Here is a 7,003-nt window from a genome sequence, read left to right on the forward strand (position 1 = left end):
GAGAGGTAATAAACGGGAGGGTGGATTAAGGAAGGCAGTGGTCAGAGGCAAAACAGACTTCAGGAGGGACAGGATAAAAAAAGAAGGCTAAACAGAAGAAATAAGATGCAGAGAAATCGTAACTGACTGAATGGAATGAGCTCATGCATCAGACAGAATCGGATAGCAGAATGGATTAGAAACCGCAGGGGACAGAAAGACACTGTTAAAATAAAGGCCTACTGCAGAATCTATTATGCTTCAGCTGAAGTAAAAAAGCTGAGGGCATCAAGCATGACCTCAGACAAAGCAAAAATAGACCTAGTTAAAAGAGATAATCAGAGAAACTACATTTTCCAAAAGCATACCATAGACATTGAAATGAAAAGAAAAAAATTTTACAGCAAGTTTCTCTGATAAAGGCCTCATTTCTCAAATTATATATAGAGAACTGAGTCAAATTTATAAAAATACGAGCCATTCCCCAATTGATAAATGGTCAAAAGATACGAATGGGTAGTTTTCTAAAAAAAAAAAAAAGCTATAGTCATGAAAAAATGCTCTAAATCACTATTGATTAGAGAAATGCAAATCAAGACAACTGAGGCACCACCTCATCTATCAGAAATGACACGCTAGAGGTGATGAGAGAAATAGGGACACTAATAAACTGCTAGTGGAATTGTGATGGTCCAACCATTCTGGAGGACATTTCAGAACTACGCCCAAAGGGCCATAAGACTGCATCTATCCTTTAACCCAGCAGTGCCACTACCAGGTCTGTGCCCCAAAGAAGATTAAAGAAAAAAAGAAAGGAACCTATATGTACAAAAAAAGCTTTATTTTTGGTGAAAGAATTGGAAATCGAGGGGATGCTCATCAATTGAATGGCTGAACAAGGTGTGGAATGTGATTGTGATGGAGTGCTATTGTGCTACAAGAAATGACAAGGGGGACGTTTTAAGGAAAAAAAAAACCACAAGACCTATATGAACTGATGCCATGCAAAGTGAGAAGAACCAAGAGATTATTGTACCCAGCAACAGCAATATTGTAATGATGATCGACCACGAAAGACTTAGCTATTCTGATCAATACGACGATCAAAGATCATTCCGAAGGACTCAGGATGAACTCTGAGCGCAAATTCAAGTATAATTTCCTCTTTTTTTTCTTTTTGGTAATATAGCTAATATGAAAATATGTTCTGTGTGATTTCACATGTATAATTGATACCATTTTGCTCAACTCAGCAAGTCGGGAAGGGTGCGAGAGAGGGAGAATTTAGAACTCAATTTAAAAAGGGAAGAATGTTCAAAAAAATTTTTAAAAAAATCAATCTACTCTAAGTTCCTGACGGGTAAGAACTATTTTCACAGAGTCGTAGCGATGGAATGACTTAAGGCCCCTAGATCTAGAGCTGGAAGAACCAGAGACCATTTAGTCCAACTCTTTTCTTTTACAAGTGAGGACACCGAGGCTCAGCAAGTTGCCCATGGTCACATAAATCGTCAAAATAGGAATGTGGATCCTCTAATTCAAGAGCTCTTTCTACTGCACCACACTACCTTTTTCAGAAGCTATCTCGTTCAACCAGCACCCACACAAGAAGCTGAATGCATACCCAACAGGTTGTTTTGCTTGAAGGCCCCCTGTGGGAGGGAACCCAGCACCTCCTAAGGCAGTCCATTCCAGTTTTAGATCGCTGTCATTCTTAGCAGGTTTTTACCTCTAGTAAGCCTAAAGTTGCTTCTCTGCGATCTCCACCCATCGCTCCCAGTTCTACTCTTTGGGGCCAAGCAGATCAATTCTTCCACACAACAGGAAGTCAAACATTTAATGACAGTTACCTTGTGCCTATTGTCCTCCAGGACAAACATCCGCAGTTCCTGAAGATCTAGTTCTATGGTGATCTAGAGATCAACATCATCCTTGTTCCATTTTTGCCTTTGTATTTCAAGTAGCTGTTACAGTGCAATGTAGTAGGTGTTTATCCATTTGAGCAGAAGCAGATATTGGGAAGGGAAGTTTGGTGTGAGAATTCCACTGGTTGTAGTGAGTAGAGCACTTGAAAGTGACTTGGAAGTCAGGAGATGACATCAGTCAACACCTTGCCATAGACCAGGTGCTCTCCAGACTGAGCTTCCTTTGTCTCTTGAACAGCTGAAAAACTGGATTTTTAGTCTGAACGAGAGAAGGTTTGTAAGGGAGTATAATAGAGCAATCTTCAAGGTCTTGAAGGGTCTTATTCCCTATCTGCTTCCTCTTCGCCTTCCCTCAAAGTAGGATAGATACGTAGATACATAGATACACACACCAATAGCTATTCCCCAATAGATAAATGCTCAAAGGATATAAACAAACAAAATTGAAAACTATTAATAACCACACAAAAGAAGGCTCCATTCTTAATAAGAGAAAAATCAAAACAACCCTGGAGTTTCACATCCTTTGCTGCAAATTGGCAAAGATAACAAAAGATGACAATAGTTGATGATAGAGGGTTTGTGAGAAGACAAGTGTACTGATATGTTTTGGAGGGAGCTATGAATTGGAACAAACATTGAAAAGAAATTTTGAATTAAGCATATACATTGACCAAGATAATTCCATTGCTGGGTTTATACTCCAAAGAAGCCATTGATGAGAAGTCCCCACATACACCGGAATATTTACTGTAGTACTTTTTGTGATAGCAAAGAATTGAAAATAGATGCCCGTTGGTTGGGGAACGGCTAAACAAATTTTAGCACATGAATGTAATGGAAGATTACTGTGCTGTAAGAAGTGATGAATGTGGAGAATACGGAGAAGCAGGGAAAGTTCTACATGAACTGATGCAGAGTCATCATACCCAAGAAACAATACAGACAGACATACACACTAATTAAAATAATGTCAGTAGAAAGAACAACCACACACTTAAAAAAATAAAAAATGAATGTTTCAAAAGTATAAAGAAGAAATGCTCTAAATTACTATTGATTAGAGAAACACAAAATTAAAAAAACCTCTGAGGTACCACCTCATAGCTATTAGATTGGCTAATGTGACAAAAAAAGAAAATAATAAATGTTTGAGGGGATGTGGGAAAACTGGAACACTGATGCATTATCTGTGGAGTTGTGGATTGATCCAGCCATTCTGCAGAGCAATTTGGAACTATGCCCAAAGGGCCATAAAACTGCATGCCCTTTGATCCAGCACTACCACTTCTAGGGCTATATCCCAAAGAGATTTTTTGAAAAAGGAAAAGGGCCTATTTGTACAAAAAAAAAATGTATAGCAGTTCTTTTTGTCGTAACTAAGAATTGGAAATTGAGGGGATGCCCAGCAATTGGAGAATGGCTGAACAAGTTGTGGTATATGTTTGTAATGGAATATTATTGTGCTATAAGAAATGACAAACAGGTTGATTTCAGAAAATTCTGGAAAGACTTACATGAACTGATACAAAGTGAAGTGAGAAGAACCAGGAGAACATTGTACATAGCAGAAGCAACATTGTCCAGTGATTAACTGTGAATGACTTCACCGTTCTCAGCAATACAGTGAGTTAAGACAATCCCAAAGGATTAATGATGAAGCATATTATCCGCCTCCAGAGAAAGAACTGCTGTTGTCTGAATACAGACTGAAGCATGCTATTTCTCTCTCTCTTTCTTTTTCTGTCTTTTTTTTTGTTTCAGTCTTCTTGCACAAAATGACTGATACAGAAATGTTTTACTTGATTGTATAACTTATATCACATTGCTTACTGTCTCAGGGAATGGGGAGGGGAAGGAAGAAGGAATAGAATTTGGGACTAAAAACTTTGAAAAAAATGTTTGAAATTATTTTACATGTAATTGGGGTTAAAATATCATTTTTTAAAAGTATAAAGAATAAGCATGGTTCAAAAAGACATATGAGAGGATGCTCCCAATCTACTTCTTTGTGGAGGTGGATTGCACAGGTTTTGGGACTTTTTCAGTGTATCAATCAGTTCTAATGGTTTTCCCCTCTTTTTCTTGTCTTTAAAAAAATACTCTTTGGGGGGCAGCTAGGTGGCACACTGAATAGAGCACTAGCCCTGGAGTCAGGAGGACCTGAGTTCAAATCCGGCCTTAGACACAACGCTTACTAGCTGTGTGACCTTAGGCAAGTCACTTAACCCCAATTGCCTTGCCTTTCCCCCTCCAAAAAAATACTATTTGTATTTTCATATGAGATGGCTCTCTGGGCAGGGGAGGGATACTAGAGAAAACCACAGTGATTTAAAAACAAATGACATCAATAAAACCTTTTTAAAGTAAATAAAATTAAGGGGTCGGAGCAGATGGCCTCTAAAGTCTTCCCTGCTCCAAATCTCATCCTGTAACTCTGTGGCTGGGCACTGTACCGGGCACCAAAGATACAACGACGCATGAAACGCCCTGCCTGTCTGGGAGCTTATAAACATAGGCAGACAAATAAGTAGAAACTATATTCCAAGTTAAGTTTTAAGGGGAAAGGAAGAAGGAACGTGCCAAATATGGAGGAAAGCCTTTGCAGAGGCATATGGAAAGTCATGTATAGTAGACCGCTCTGCCAGGAATACAGAGTCAGCACTTACTGTGTGCTAAGAAATGGAGGTCAAAGACTTCAACTAGAGCATGTGAAGAAGAGGGAAGAAGAATGTAGAATCCGTCATGGAAGGGCAGACGAAAGGTAGATCGCGCAGATAGGTGGTAAATGCCAAACAGGAGTTTGTATGTTAGCCCAGGGGCTAAGCCACTAAAAGCTCGGGGAGGCAAATGCCTAGGAAGATCAGTCGGTTAATTGGGGAAGGGATTGGTGACTCCTGCCCGGCAGGTTTTGCAGGAATGCATATGGCCCCTGGACCTGATGCATCCAGATCTGCTCGGATCACAGAAGCAACTGCCCATCGGAAGGCCTAAAACTCCAAGAATAAGGCAAGTTCTGCAGTGACAGCTGGGATCCCTCTAACCAGGAAATTAGACCTGCTGCTTTTAAGGGCAATTCATGTATGAGTCGCCACACTTTGGGAGAGAATTTAGCAGGTCCCTGGCTGGAAATTTCAAGCATCTAGCCAGGGGAAAAAAGCAAGAACTTTGGGCTCTTCCTGCCCACCAGCTCCTCCCTCTCCTTCACTGGGGACACCTCTTCAGCACTCTAGCACAAGCAAGGCCCCCACCCTCAGCTGAGCAGGGGGCCAACGGTCTTGCAGAGGCTGTCTGACAGACTTGGGAGGTAACTCAGAGGTCATCCAGCCCAGCACTTACAAACTGTGCAGCCAACCCTGGACAAGTCATCATCCAGCCTTTACTTGAACGGACAGCACCAGGGAGCTTACCACATCCCAAGGCAATCCATCGCACATTTAGGCAGCAATAGAATTTCCTTTAAATGGATCCAAAGTCTTCTTTCTAGCAACTTCCACCAATTGGTCCTTGCTTTGGCATCTAAAAATGACCAAAGAGATTGAGTCTAATCCTACCAAGTAACAACCTAAACCTTCAAACTAAAAAATCCCAAATTCCTTTGGTAGGTTCTCCACAGCCTTGGTTCTAAGTTAGTCCCCTTCAGCATTCCTCTTGCCCTTTCCAGGACATAGTTTAATTTGTCAACACTCTTCCTCTGCTGTGGTAGCAGAATTACATCGGGTACTCTTTCCTTTTTTGGAGGGGGGAAGGCAGGGCAATTGGGGTTAAGTGACTTGACCGAGGTCACACAGCTAGTACGTGCGTCAAGTGTCTGAGGCCGGATTTGAGCTCAGGTCCTCCTGACTCCAGGGCCAGTGCTTTACCGACTGTGCCACCTAGCTGCCCCTACATCGGGTACTCTTGACATGGTCTGACAAGGGCAGAACAGAGCAAGACCATCGCCTCCACCATTCTGGACACCAGACTTCTAAATGGATGACCCATTCTGAGGAGTGTCGAGTCATCCTGTTGACATTTTCACATGGACTGCTTTCCATCTGTGTCTCCCCCCATTACTGACTCATGCAGCTGATTATCCAGACTAAGTGCAGGTGTTATATGTTCCCAGGAAACTTTATCTACTACCTTTACAACCCACTGAGACCTTTTGGATCCCAATTCTGTCATGCAGGAGAAGTGTTTTCCCACCTTCCTAATGTCCATGAATTTGATGTTATTTCATGCAAATCACGAATAAAAATGTTGACCTTAAAGCCAAAGACAGAGCCTAGCGGCACTACACTAGAGACTTCCTTTTGGGTTTGATAATGAAACGTTAGTCAATGTTCTTTAGGTTCACTTTCAAAATCACCCATCTACATCACTCACTAATCTCCATATTGGGTACAAGAATATGGTGAGAAGCTCTGTCAAATGCTTTGCTGAAATCTGGGTAAATTAAACTAAAGAAACATTATGAAGTATCTCTCTCTGCCTTATTACAAGCATGGTGCTAGGCACTGAAAACATAAATACAAAGGTGAAGCAGTCCCTACATCTCAAAAACTGACTTTCTAAGTCTTGGAGGATACAACATGTGAACAGCTAAGTTACTAGAGGATATAATAATTGGAGGTGGAAGGTGGTATCGAGAACTGGGGGGCTGGGAACAGCCTCCTGAATGGGGAGAAAAGGGAAGGGAACAAGCATTGATGGAGCACCTACTATGTGCCAGGTGCTGGGATAAGCACTTTACAAATCTTGTCTCACTTGATCCTCACAGCAACCCTGGGAGGTAGGTGACATTATGATCCCCATTTTCCAGTTGGGGAAACTGAGACAGGTGAAGTGACTTGCCCAGGGTCACACAGCAAGTGTCTGAGGCTGGATTCGAATTCAGGTCTTCCTGACTTCAGGCCCAGGGCTCCACTGCTCTGCCTAGCTGTCTCTTAGATGACCTTTGAGCTGAGCCAATATTTGTGGAGAGCTAGAGGTTCCAAGGAGCAGTCTATAGAAAGGAATAGAAGTAGAAACGGAAATGTCCCATGTGAAGAGCCCCAAAAAAGGCCAGCGTGGCTGGGGTGAAATCAGGGCTGGGCACCAAGGCAGGCTCTCGGCCA

This window comes from Trichosurus vulpecula, chromosome 1, assembly GCF_011100635.1.
Source record: "Trichosurus vulpecula isolate mTriVul1 chromosome 1, mTriVul1.pri, whole genome shotgun sequence".
In the NCBI taxonomy this organism is placed as follows: domain Eukaryota; kingdom Metazoa; phylum Chordata; class Mammalia; order Diprotodontia; family Phalangeridae; genus Trichosurus; species Trichosurus vulpecula.